Source organism: Dermacentor variabilis, chromosome 5 (assembly GCF_050947875.1).
Source record: "Dermacentor variabilis isolate Ectoservices chromosome 5, ASM5094787v1, whole genome shotgun sequence".
Taxonomy (NCBI): domain Eukaryota; kingdom Metazoa; phylum Arthropoda; class Arachnida; order Ixodida; family Ixodidae; genus Dermacentor; species Dermacentor variabilis.
The window spans coordinates 139549127-139563461 of record NC_134572.1 but is presented as its reverse complement, the minus strand read 5'-3'; the positions used below and the strand labels follow the sequence as shown (position 1 = coordinate 139563461).

The 14335-nt window shown below is 44.0% G+C and overlaps 1 protein-coding gene and 1 long non-coding RNA gene across 2 annotated transcripts in view; both read left to right on the top strand.

The window, feature by feature from the left end:
- The window catches only part of LOC142583195 (roundabout homolog 1-like), a 187070-nt gene that overhangs the window by 81499 nt on the left and 91236 nt on the right, over nt 1-14335 (top strand). The window lies entirely within an intron of this gene.
- Nucleotides 6188-14109, top strand: LOC142583194 (uncharacterized). Its single transcript, XR_012828567.1, has 3 exons — nt 6188-6550; nt 8058-8194; nt 13316-14109. It is a non-coding gene; the product is annotated as an uncharacterized LOC142583194 (long non-coding RNA).

The following is a 14335-nucleotide window of genomic DNA, read 5'->3' as shown; positions in this document are numbered from 1 at the left end:
GTAACTGCCCCCTGGCGGATGAAGATCAAATCTTGTGGGGATGCCAAAAGAACTCTCCCCCGATAGAACTCTTTAGGCGAGTTCCTTCACACGAAGAGTGGGAGATGAAAACGAAAAGCTCCAAACCGCAAGACCAGATACGGTTGGCGGAATAGGCTGATAGCGTTGCGGCGAAGCAGACGCCACGGTAGCCCACACCGCTGGATAAGAAAACTCCACTCAACCTTGACAATAAAAGTTTTCTCTCTCTCTCTCTCTCTCTCTCTCTGTACCGTCTGTGGCTAGGCGCTGCAATTACCAACTCATGTGCCTTCATTACTGGAATGGTCCCACGTGCGACACAGGCAGCAGCGATGAGACGCTTGCACGTGTTATCTGCGTCTGCCGAGTGCAGAGGGACAAGTGATGTGCAGAGTACTGGACTAGTTGGACAATCGTGCACTATCAGACCAAAGAGCTCGAGGCCAGTGCTCCTAAGGAACATCCGCGCTGAAGGCCTTATTCGCGCTACTAAGACTTCTACGGTCTACGGGCTTTCACGATAGACTAACAACACTTCCCCGTACCACTCTATAGTGCACGCGGTTTGTTAGTGCCCGTCTCTCTTTATATATCTCACTCTCTTCGTCTCTCTTTCGCTTTTGATCTCCTTACTCCTTTTCCATATGCACGGTGGCCAGCCGCAGCTACCTCTGGTTATTTTCCCTGCCTTCCTACCCATCCTTTCTCTCTCTCAGGATAAATGTTCCACCTCTCGGTATACAAACTGTTAAAATGCCTGTCAGAATTATCAACACAAATATTTCGGGTATATTTACAACCGTGTTGCGGTTTCCGTGACCTGTACACTTCGAAAATCTCCCGTAGAGCTAGTGGCTTTCAGGCTTGTAGTCAAAAGCCACTACCTTCAGCTATATTTTCATAGGATATTGAACAGCCGGCAGGATCAATTAGACAGAAAAGCGATAAACTCCACAGACTAAAATTCAGCGTGCGCGAGGTGATTTGGTCTTTATGAAGCCTCAGGGGCATTTTTAGAGCTTCATTTCATAGGCTCATTGTCTCTTCGCCGCAGCTATCGAGGCGTTTGTCAGCATCACTTGGGATTTATGCCATTATACATGGCACCACATGTGAATATTTATTTCTGCAATGTCTTCAATGTTTCGGCGAAACAGTTCATTTTGATATGTCAGGTTTTATATATACACGCAGTGAGTTTTCGGTTCTTTAGGAGTGCTATGAGCTTTTTGTGCGGCACAAGAATGCAGGAACGCTCCAGTCGTGGTGCTGGGCTGGCCATACTAAACCGACACCAGCCGAGTTCGCCGATGAAGGGGCATGGTTGGTACATGTCGCTTCATGTGCAGCATGCAGCGAGTTTCAACTACAGGTGACATCAACTATAAGTCTTGGTAAGGCTGGCTGGAAGCCGCTGGTAGAAAGACTGTCGCGGCTAATATTGTGAAACTATGGGAGAAAGGCCAGAAATGCAGCAACTAGGAAAGTGGGCAGGAGAAAGGTACTTTACCTATAGTTAAGCCGGCCTATTCCCTAGAAGTATTTTCGAGATAACAAGAACATCTCTGGAACGCGTTGTGCGACGAAAGCAAATGGCGACAATACCCAGCTGCTTTCATGCACGCCACAGTGGCACGTTATAGCACATTAATGTGATGTATTTCTACTCAAAAGGAGTAACTGATATTGTGACTATATATATATATATATATATATATATATATATATATATATATATATACACATGTGTGTGTGTGTGCAGAATCCAGCCGAATGGTCGCACGCAGGAACGGAACACCTGCTCTGAATAAGCTTGCCTGCCTAATACTCTGGAGGTACTTAAGCAAGATAATGATAGGTGGTACGTGCCAAACAAAATGAAATGAAAGGGGGAAATATAGCTGGAAGTAATAAACGAAAAAATTGGAGGACGCTTAAGCTTCGCCTTCAAGAGTGGAACGCGACAGCGTTCCCGTCGACCGGCCAAGGGGTGTAAGACAATGGGCGACGGCGCAGCGACTACAAGCCCCTCATCGGACGCGGTGAGCGTCGAGCAACGCAGCGTTCGGCGCGACAACGAAATGTGCGCCTGAGCAAGCGACGCACACCTGAGCCTTAGAAACAGCTCGTTTCTAAGGCAACACCGCGTTCACTAGAGGCGCTTTTGTACCGCTTTGAAGCATCGAACTCGTGGCTCAGTGGTAACGTCTCCGTCTCACACTCCGGAGACCCTGGTTCGATTCCCACCCAGCCCATCTCGGAAGTTGCTTTTTATTTATGAAGTGCCTGCCGTGATTTATCGCTCACGGCCAACGCCGCGGACGCCGACGCCGACACCGACGCCGACGACACCGGCTTTTCTGCGAAACGAGCTCCTTAACGCTATCGCGTTAAAAAGCAACCGCCTATATACGTGTAGTACTTTACATGTGTGTAGCCAGCTTCTTAAAAATGGCACAAGCCGCGGTGATTGTAACGTAAGTGGATAAGTGTACGCCAATCCTCGTGCCACGGCATTTGCTACTTCTCTCAGTGTGTTTTGCGGTGCAATGCTTACGTGACGACGATCACATAAACAGAAACTTTCTGCCGAGCTTCTCATCCCACTCCACTAACAGGCCATTTCGACGCTACGCAAGCAATTGAACAATACTTTATAAGGGTGCTCTGTCAGGCCCATAAATCGTGCCACGGGGGCGCAGCTAATGCGAGGCCAAGAGCCCTCTGCATAAGCTCGGTATCATGACTAAATGCCTGAATGGAACGCTGCTCCTGGCACAGGAGCCTTTGGGGCACAGGGTAAAAATTTGCTCGGGCAATTAATTTAGTTCGTGTCCTCGCGTTCATCCTCCTCATTCTCCTGATTATTCGTCCTGATGGCCAGTTTCCCTGTAACGGGAAAGCCCCTCCTTGTTATCGCGATGATGGATCCCGTGAACGTGTTCTCGTTCTACGGATTTAAGAAATGTTTCGATGGGCATCCCTGTTTTAAAGAAGCACGGCAAATCGAATCTGTATTGACTTGCTCTGTCGTCTACACATGAGCAGACATGCTAATTTTATGGGGTGAGGTGGAAATGAACCGCTGACTACTCGCGCCTTATTGAAGCGCCGACTTGGTAGCATTCAATGCTTTAGTTAACTGCTCAGGTACATAAGGTGCAATATGTCAGGGAAGCGTGTTATCGTTAAAGGAATGTCATTCTGGAAAATCCTGCACAATGGCGTTAGTCTATCAAAGTTTTTCCCAAGTGGACTACACTCTTAAAATTTTCACACCCTTATGGGTGTAATACGGGTGTATTCATCTTTTCACCCTTGTAAACACCCTCAAAACACCCCTTTTTAACGGAAAAGGGTGTTCAACAAGAAAACACCCTTGGAACACCCCCGTCTTTCTAATTTACACCCTAATTATAAGGGAGTAAGTGAACAAGCTTACAGTATATGATAAATGAACATTGCCAGTTAAGGCGTTGATATTGGCTATACATGAAACGCGCGCTACCTGCGCTTGAATTAGGTAGCTGGAATGATTAGATCGGGACATCTAGGCAGCAGCGCACTGGCTCCGAACAGTGGTCAAAAATGAAGTTTCCCACGAATGTTGATATCAAACGGATGACACTAACGCGCAGACTTTGCATAGCCAGATATCTGCAAAAGGCTTCGTATGATCAATGGCAAAATATTTACAATGCTATCACTGAATACTTAAAGGTGTGCAACCAGTTCGACTGGGAATGGTTAGGAGTGAGGGCTAACGGTAAATAGCTCACCAACTTACGGTTTGTAGATGACATTGGCATACTCAGCAACGCTGCAGATTATTTGCAACAAACGTTTGAGGACCTTGTCGAAGAAAGCGTAAGAGTCTGATTGAAAGTTAGTATGCAGAAGAGAAAAGTAATGTTCCGCAGCCTGGCGAGAGAACGAATGTCATGGTCGGCAGTCAGCCTCTAGAACCTGCGCAGAAATACGTTTATTGAGGTTAATTACTCGCAGGGGCCTCTGGTCAAGGAAATTAACAAAAATAAAAAATTAGCTGGAGAGCTTACGGCAGGCATCACTAAATCATGACCAGGGAGCTTACTGCTAACCATTGCTTTCTACCGTTACTTACGCATGAGGCCGAAACTTAGAAGTTACCAAAGAAGCTTGTGAAGACGTTGAGGACCGCGCAACGAGCGATGGAATTAAAATTATTAGGCATGACGATAATAGACTGGTAGACAGCGATGTGGATTAGAGAGCGGACGGGGATAGCTGATATTGTGGTTGACATTAAGAGGAAAAAGTCGGGCTGGGCAGACATTGCAATGCGTAAGGGCGAGAACTGATGGTCTATCGGAGTTGCAGAATGGGTGCTAAGGGAAGGGAAGCACAGTCGAGGACGGCAGAGAATAATGTGGACGTGATGGAATTGGGAAACTTGAAGACACGTGGAACCAGTTAGCACAAGACAGGGGTATTGGAGATCGCTGGAGAAGCTTTCGTCCTGCGATGGACGTCAAAATAAGCTGATGATGATGATGTTGATGATGTGACGACATCCATGCTAGCTTCGCGGCATGTCATTCATGTTATGTCATGCATACGTGTCATGCACGTTCTGATAGCTCGATTTGCGTTGATTGCGGGGTGGTGGGGGGCTAGTAGCGGCGCAGCCAAGTGGGGCACGCCGGGCACTTGTAACGCTCACTAACAGTAAAATTTTTGCTGCTATGGCAATGGCCCCGCTCCTTCCCCCTCCGCGGTCAATTGGGACCCCCCCCCCCCTCACGCGAAAAAATTTTCTGGCTACGCCACTGTGGGGAGGGAGGTGTAAGATTGCTCTAGACCCCTCCCCCTAACTTGTCAACGGAAACGGGGGACGGGAGGGCAGCTGCCGCCGGGTCGCAAACCTTAGGCAGCCCAATTACCGTCTGCATTTCCCTTTGGACGTGAATACTGCTCTAATGTCATTACACTGTAGGATTCGTGGCGGTTCGAGGGCATGCGACAATAAAAAACACATACAGCCATCAGCAAGTCTTAGCTTGAGCCGATCTTTGGGAGCTGGGCAAGACTCTAACAAAAAAAAAAAAAAGTTTGGCACCCCCCTTACAGGCATTGTCAACTCTGGGTCCCACCGCTGACTGCACATTTCCGGTAAAAAAAAATCACAGAGGAACTCCTCTCGCATTTGTCTAAGTGCGCGTGAGCATTGTGACTCTTCCTCATCTACACGCAGTTCATGTCGTTATTAATGTTATGAGACTTGACCCGACAAGTATAAACGACAGCGCTGCGGCGACACGAGCTGCTCTGGTCGGCGGCGCAAGCAAAGTACTGCAGGTGACGGGGCCAGGCGCGCTGGTGACGTTCCGTTCGTTTTGAGCCGGTATCGCTCTTTAGCCCTCCTCATCCGCGTCGAACCATTATCAACCGTTCTCCGGCGGCGGCTGCTTGTGGCACGGCCGTGGGAACCGTATCTTGAAAGCGAACTGCGTTGTGGACAGAGTGTGCCCACTGCTGAAAACTTCACGCGCTGTGTTCTCACCGTTTACTTCGCTTTGAAAACAGACGCGCGTACACCTATCTTGAAAGTGATCTGCGCAAAGCGCATAGTGCGGCATAAGCTGAAAGCTTCGTGAGCGCAGTGTTTTCGCCGCTTCGGTCGCGTTGAAGCGTGAGCTAGCACGTAGGTGAATTCACTCGCTGCTGTGGGTTCTATTTTGAAAGATATCGTGCGGTACGGACTGATGGACGGATGGTTTTTCTTGTTGGGTAAGTATAGAAATGCTTACGTTATAAAAAAAATCGCAGGGTTCGCGAATTTCGCGATAAGAACCAACACCAACCCCACTCCCCCGCCCCCCCGCTGAGCGATGCCGTCTTGATCGCCCCCTCCCGACCCCGGCAAAAGGGACACTACCTCTCTATCTCAGTTGAAGAAACGATGATGAAACGTTAACAACGACAAGAACGGCATTTCCTGAGTTGTCTTATGGCCTCCGAGATTTGCGCACGAAGCTGGCGCGCGCGAACCTGAGAGGCCATAATTGGCCGCCTAATAACATAAAAAGACAAAGATAATGCCAAACGACACAGTTAAAAATTCAAAGAACTGATCTTAGCTATACTGTTTGGGGAAAAGGAATAAAAAATTAGACAGCCGCAACACACGCCACTAAAGCCGCCACCGCCGGCATAACGCGGAACCAACGGTTGGCAACGTTCATTCGCGCGTCATTGCTTCGTCCGCTTCGTCTCCGCTACGAGAGCCGCCATCTTCTCGCGCCTAACGTTTTGTATGGTTTTGTTCTCTGCAATCCGCGCACATAGCTCATCGGTGGATGCACGTCTGCTCGGCGTCGCAATGCGGCCTGCGTCATTTTCTAGTGTTCGCGCAATCGGTGTGAAACATGTCGCATGTGAAATGTTTGATAGAAGTGCCTCACGTCCAAGTCAAGCCGCCGTACGGGTGTGTATGGCTGTGCGCCCCGTTCTCGGAAGCGTCGACGGGTTTCCGGCATGCGGATTTCAGGTACGTGCAAATGCGTTTCGCCCTCCTATTGAGCTCCGGAGCAAAGCGTGCAATATTTCATTTGAAAGATGCAGCGCCGGTCATCATGGTGTGAATTTCGAGCGGCAAACGAGAACTTTGGCACTTAGAGCACACCGCGGCTGCAAAGTCAGCGTGGAAATTGTTTTACGTTACCGTAACATGTTGCTGTCAGTCTAATCTGCGGGTTGTGGACAGCTAGCCCATTAACTTTTTCTTGTGGCAGCGATAGGTATATAAATACAAGCGGTAACAATTTTCGAGAGCAGAGAGTTGTTTCGCTCGATGTTTGGTCGTGTTCATGGCGTTATGAAAGCTAGAAAACTAACTGGATTGATCGTGCTTATTTCCAACTCCAAAGGGCGTAACATTGGCGCTGTTTATGTTTGTTTTCGGTGTCACGAGTACCACTTTCATGCTTTTGTTGCATGAGAGTGGTAGCTGCCACATGCCGTCTGGGCAGAATACAATAAAAGCAATTCCCTCACTTTCATACGTATGCAATGTGACGTAACAAAATTTCGAGCGTTTTATTCGGAGCGTAAATATCCAGTATAGTTTAGTAAGAAACTCAAATTCTGTCTTAGCTTAGTAGGCGTGAAACAAGTGAAACTCTCATTCCTTTTTGAATTGTTCGCCCAAACCGCACCGCCCGGAGATGCGTCATCGGGTAATTGACAGTAGCTTCGCTACGTGAGTTGTTTTATGCGCCAATATTGCCCGGTTAAGTATCCTGTTAATTTATGCCGACGCTCGTTCATCTCGATTTTAAGCGGTTACTATCCCCGAGTACCGGACGATGCCAAGCTTGTGACGCGGGAAATTCAAAGTGGCGTGGCTGCAAGTTCCTGTTTTTACGTTTCTTGCATTCAAAGCCAACAGACACAGTATCACTGATTTATTTTCCATTTCTGCTGTACTTGATCAATCTAATGTGACAAGTGCATTTGCTCTTTAGTGTTCTCCATTTACTGTGTATTCAGCTTGGCTGCCGTCCTCTCTTCAGAGGATGCCGCTGTGATAGCTCTTTCGTATAGCACATGCTTCTAGGTCCTTGTGTTTCAAGGGCTCTGGCGAGGCAGCAGTGCTCCAAGTAATTTTACCATCCTATATATTTTATATTTTGCATCATTCTTCCACGATGGATTTTAATGTTCATAATATTCGTCATTAGTCATCGCCATAATTTTATAGCACGTAGATTTTACGCACTTTACAGCGACAATTTTTAGACCAGTTTACAGCCAAGTCACATCTTCCATAATACATCGTCAACATTACCACTTGTCACGGCGCTCTTTGGCCAAACCTGGCCCTTGCGCCATAAAACACCACAGATCATCATCATCAGCTTGGCTGCCAGAAAATGCTTGAATTTCTTTCAGTATCCAAGTGACGAAATATTTCGTCACTTGGATACTGACGGCCGTGTATGAAACACGCAAGATGACAAAACTGATAGCAAAATGATGAGATATTTCTTTTATAGCGTTTGGACTCGACTTTTGGTGAGGATGTCGATCGACCTTGGGCCTGGTGACAGCACACCCGACATCGCCAAAGTGCAGCCTATCAGTTGAGTGCCCCCGAATGGACCATCAACATCGGAAAATGAAGCAGAGCCAGGTAGGGGCAATCTTTACTTTGGAACAGAATACTGACAGCTGCCTCTTTTTTCAAGAACTAAATAACATAATTACAAACCAATCCTTTCTCTTTGTGCAGCCTACATAGAATTGTTTTTTGCTTGTTATACAGACTTTCAGAAAGCAGTTCTTCTGAACCCTTTTTGCATGCACAAATAAATAAAGAGGAGTGCACTTTCTGAAGAAATTGATGCACTGAAATGTGCGTTCGACACACAATGAGATGCAAAATAACCAACAACTTTAAAGCGGTAAAAAAAAAACAAGTTTGAAACATGTTCTAACATCATAACCCGCCTTGGCATACGGATCTAAATATAACAGCAACAGAGGTGCATGCAGAGAAGTGTTTGTAAATGTTTGCAAGATATGTACATTGTCTAAGAAATTGTTTTTATTTACTTGGAGCTTCTTGGTGCCATGGCAGTGCAGTAAAAGCTCAAAATGATGCCCCTGCTCCTAATAAAGCACCTTTAGATTTTAAAATTAAATTGTGCTTTTTACATTCCAAAGTCACAACCTGAAGTTTTGGGAACCTGGCCTTCTTTAATGTACACCTGAATCTAAGTGCATAAGTGTTATTGCATTTTACCCTCATTGGAGGGCAGCTGCCATGGCCTAGGTTGAAGCTGGGACCAGCATGACTGAGCAGCATGGCATCATAGTAAGTGGGCTATAACACCAGCTCAAAATGAGAAATACTGCTTAGAACTACCAACTTCTTGGCTCACAAGCACTTTGCACTAAGTTAAAGGAGTATGGAGTACTGACAGCGACCGTTTATGTACCAATTTCTTTTTAGGCTGACTGCATTATTAGGGTGCGAAGCTTCAATTAGTCAAAACCAGCCTAAATTACAGAACCAGCTCAAAACACGCACTATGTATAGCTGGATTTGGACATGAAAATGGAGTCAATTCATGTCGCCGAAAATGGAGGTGGCAGTCACACTATTTCATGCATTTTGCCTAAAACATAGGCAATAATAATTAATTGATTTCTAAAATATTCTTTTCAAAAAGTTTTTTTCAAGCACGAAAGGAGGAGCCAAACGGTGTTCAGGTGCACGAGCGGTTAGTTGCACGGCACTTGCATGTGTTCACTGGCTTCTTTCAAGCCTGAAAAAAAGAATTTGTTGCACTTATTGAGCAGTAGAAAGCTGGATTAGGAATTTTTCAGGATGCTCTACAATTTTTGCACTGACACTTTTGATTTGAATATAATTCAGCAGTTAAATAATCTTTAATAACTAATTACCTAATTAGGAAAAATGCAAGAATTGGTTTCACTTCCTCAAAACGATGGCAAACGACATTACCTTGGTGCTGTGCAGCTACGTGGCACTTGTACATATTTAAAGCTTGCACATGTCATACAGACCACCTGGTAATTACAAGGCATATATAGAAGTGGATAAGTTGTGTGAGCCAGCCACGTGTAGCGAATCATGAGAAACAGCCATGTTTCTTTGACTTAAGGGCATGATAAGATTTACATGCTCGACACCTTGTATCAGTGTGTTCTAGGCCTGTTCGTAGTTTAGCTGCTACATAAACAATATTTCTCCACGTGTAAGCTCATATGCATCTTTCAAGTATATTGCCTCGTGTGTCCAAAATAAACCATCCTCGCGCTTCATTCATTATGTCTTCATCTGTTGCTGTGCTAAATTTTTAACGTGCAACTGCACAAATTTTCATCTAGTTTTCATATTTCCTCGTTGTTTGGTGGCTTTATTTCTGAACAAGTTGTTTTCGTTAAACCCTGTTGCACACAGCAGTACACAGCATTTCTTCCTGGAGTGGGAATTGTTTTTTTTTAGATTGACATTAATACACCTTGCCTGGGCAATGTAAGGCATTCTACATAACACGGCCCTGCAATAATGTATTATATTGCATTCCAGCATCATGCAAAACTGTTTACTTACCAGATTAGAATATGTATAAGTGTTGGAAGTAACAGAACTGGAAGAAGCCAGCAGATAATGAGGCCAAGGAAAGCATACAGGAACATGTTTTAAGTTTTTTATATGAAGTATAGAAGTGATAAATTCTAGTTAAGTGAAAGTGGATTAAAAGATATCCAGGTGTGGGTGGGGAACGGACCCATAACCTTCACATTACGCATGTGATATACTAACCACTGGGGTACTACGGCCGTGTTCGAGCGTCGACAATCTGAGGGGCCATTGTGGACGGTTGAATGCTGCCCCTGTGGCACAGTGGTTAGTGCATCCCATGCCTAATGCAAAGGCTGTAGGTTCGTTCTCCCCCCATGCCTGGTTGTTTTTGACCATTTTCATTTCCCTTTATCATTTTTACATTTAAATAGAAAATTACAAATAAGTTTCCACGTGCCTTCCCTGGCATCTCCCAGTTGTGATTCAGAAAAATTTTGACCCTCAGTAGCCTTTCTTCTCGTTTGGAAGAACAGGAGCTTCATTTTAAAATAATGAATTCACCTTGTTCAGCATCTCAATGTGGTCTCAAATCTTATCACAGCATATGTATTACGAAGTGAAGTTTTAAGATGATGATATAGCATGGGACCTAATTAGTAGCCTTGGTGTACAGATATATGACTAGTCTAATAAATAGGAGGATTTTAGAAGCACTTCTAACATGGTCTGAGCATGTGTTTAAAAAAACTAATCTAGCATGATTTCAGGCATAACTGTTGCCCCTGAAAAACATTTGGATCATTTGCATTGGCATTGTTTTTAGAGAGCATCAATACTGCTTTGATAGAAGTAGCCTCGTGGAACATGAAGCATCGCTTCTTGCTGAGTCAAGGAAATATTATCTGCATATCTGAGGTGCATGTGTCATATGCTCGAATGCTGTTTAAAGGCTGCTAATAAGAAAATTACTTTATTTGCCTTCCAGAGATTGCTTCAGTAGTCTATGCTACTCGATCATAAACAATTTACCAGAGTGAACATTCATCACAGTTGGCTTTGCAATGTTTATGCAAAATACCACAATTGTCTACTAGACATGTGACTGCACTAAAACTTGGAATTAATGACCAGTAAGATTTATGGGACCAGCAAAACTTAGTTTATTACTCCAGAACAAAATGCGAGGCACTTCGGTTATTTCTGCCATAGAGTTTCTTACAGTAATTACTAGAGGAAGCTCTTGCGCTGCAGTCCTACAACCATGGGAATGACGGGAAGCACATGGATTTGTCTGATAGTCGTGCTTGTGAATTCAGACGTTCTTGTGGCTTCGTATATTATACGCTATATAAATCTTATTGTCGTAAATTTCAGCGCAGTCTATACTCTTCGAAGTGCAGAAGACGGCGCCTACACCCACAATTGCTATTAATTGCAACGATTGAGCTTGTCCAGGTGGCCAAATCGAAAGGCGCCAAGAGTCTCAAGGCACTGGTATGCCCGCGATAAATTCATCAGGGCGTTGCACTCGCTTGTCGTTACATACCTCCGTGGCTTAATGGTTTCAATATCAGACTTCTGTTCTAGAGTTCCTGTGTTTGAATCCTGTCGTCGGACGATTTTAATGCTTATTTATTTGTTACACAGTAGATTGTTGAAAATGACTAGTTTACAAAGTCACAAAGCCGTTTGAAGCCAAACAGACGAAGTTTAGGCAAATCCATGTACTTTCCATAATTTCCATGCTGGTACAGCCGTTCTTGTTTGATCTCCTGTGGACACTAACGTCAGAGTTCCCTCTAGCAATTGTATAAAACTCTGATTTCTGCACCTCGCTCGCGCAGAAGCGGCACCACACCTGCTGCGTAAACATGCACTACCTTTCGGCCAAGTGCAGGGAATGCTGTGAACTCGCCCTGTACAAAGCCTGCACTAAGTAAAACAAATCACAACGTGCAGTTGCTGCCACGTTGAACTGGTGGAATGAGTAGTGAAATGCAACACCTCCTGAACTAGTTCAGAAAGTGCAGGTTAATCAAGTGGAGATTATATAGTAACAGAAGTTGAGTGATACTGCATTACATTCACGAAATATACTTCATGATACTTTTCCATTTATTTGCTCAGTTATTAAGAACCCCTTTTGCATTGTTGGACAAAACTACAAAATGCCAACATATTTTCTAGCATTCACTGGTAGCAAACATGTCAAAACTTGTTCTAGTTTCTGGATTGTCGCTTTAGCCGTTAACCCCCAAGTTAATTCCGGAAAAATGTACCAAATTTTCCAAATTTCTTACGTACTCAATTTTTCGGTGTCATTCTCATTCTAAAAATATATTACTTCATTGGTCTCTGGTTAGAAATAACACAAAAATATGAGCTGCTCTTGAGGGCAGCTTTCCCTCAATGCCGACTGTAACTCATCTTTGACAATAAGAGCAGCATAACATTGGGCAGAAAGATTGCGACTCATTATTGGCGATATTGGTACTACCTCCAGTCACTACTAGAGCTTGGGATCAATGGTTAAAGGTTGCGACTTTGTCGCTGCCTAATTTTAATTCTGCAGCTGTTACACTTGGGTGTAGCGTGTGTAAGTACATGTGCATGCATTAAAATGACTTCACGCTAGAGCAAAGCAACTGTAGTGCAGAGAGGCATTAGTCATCTTTATATATTTGCTTTGTAAAGATGCACTAAGTTTATCTTTTGCAGTATAGACTTGGCGCTCATTGGCCAAAGATGCCCTTGTGCTACTAAAACCTGTCAATTAATTCGCTTTTTGCAGTAGCACCTGCTTATTCCTTTTTCAAGATCGGTCTGTGAGTTTTAATTTGTTTTTCTTGAACTGTACAATTCCCACTCACAGGACTGCATGTCATCTGAGGTGTTCCTTTTTCAATCAAGAATGTTGAGGTTGTGTTTGTAAAACTTGATTTCTTGCCTCAAACGAGCTTGTACAAACTGACCAAGCTGATAATTCTACCTGATTATATATTAAATATGTTGCAGTTATGAACCCTCATAATGAATGACACATAGTATAAAAATTTTATCTAATAAAACAATTTAATGAAATTTTTCATGTTTTTCGCGTTCGTGTTCACTTCTCTACTCTCGTGTCCTGTCTGCATGCCTCACCTCTTCTTTTGCATATTAAATATGGTATAAAGTTAACCATGCTTTTTACCACAGTGCAGGGGGAAAAGGTTCCGGTAACACCATGCATTCAGTATGGTGGCCCAGATGTGTATGCAAGCAACCTCCTTCATGTGGACCAAGAACTACTCTGCAGTGTCTCGCAGACTCCCATGCGAAGCCCTCAACATTCTCGTCTCAGTGGAATGGCTGCTCATCTATCTGCGTGTCCATCACCAAGACGGCCAGTTGTAAAGCTCCTGTACCCGTTTAAGAAAGCTTAATGATATTTTTTTTGGTTTTCACGGTTGGCCGTAGAATCTTAACATTTTTGATGTTTCTAACATTTTTACCTGGCACAAAGTGGTGCAATAACTTTAAACCAGTGTAATGTATTTAAGTGATGCTCGCTCTAATGCCTATCTGGTTTTGTTTTTGTTTAAGAAATTTGAATGTCTGATGAGGTAACAGCATTTGAATTTCTCATCGTGGCTCTTCTCAATGAGCTGCTAGGAAATAAGACGCAAAACTTATCACACGCCAGTTGTAGCATTTTTGTTTTCATGACAAGTATACTAGTTTCAAAAGATGGAAAGTGGGGAAAAAAGCCTCAAGAACATAATCACCCTAGGATTGTCATGTCCTTACAACTCTGCAATGACTAATGCCTCATGCATCTTGGGAGCACATTGGTCGCAATGCCTACAGGTATACTTGATAAGAGAATAGCTTGCACTCAGATTTGCCACGCAGTTGATGGCTGATGGCTTTTGTTTGTCGTCTTCATGTTACTACTATGTATTCAATATTTATTTAGATGAGCTTCGGTTTCTTGCAGTCACCTATATGTATGTATATATATATATATATATATATATATATATATATATATATATATATGTTTATTGCAATAAATATTTAGTTGAGTTAGCGCTCATCCTGTCTGCTTCTAGTCTGTGTCCGTGTCACTTCGCGCTACAATCCAAGATCATGTTACTGTACCAACTCGCCCAACTTTATATCCTTGTGATAAAGACACACTCAGACTTGTTCTTACTTATGTGACCGGTTATTTTT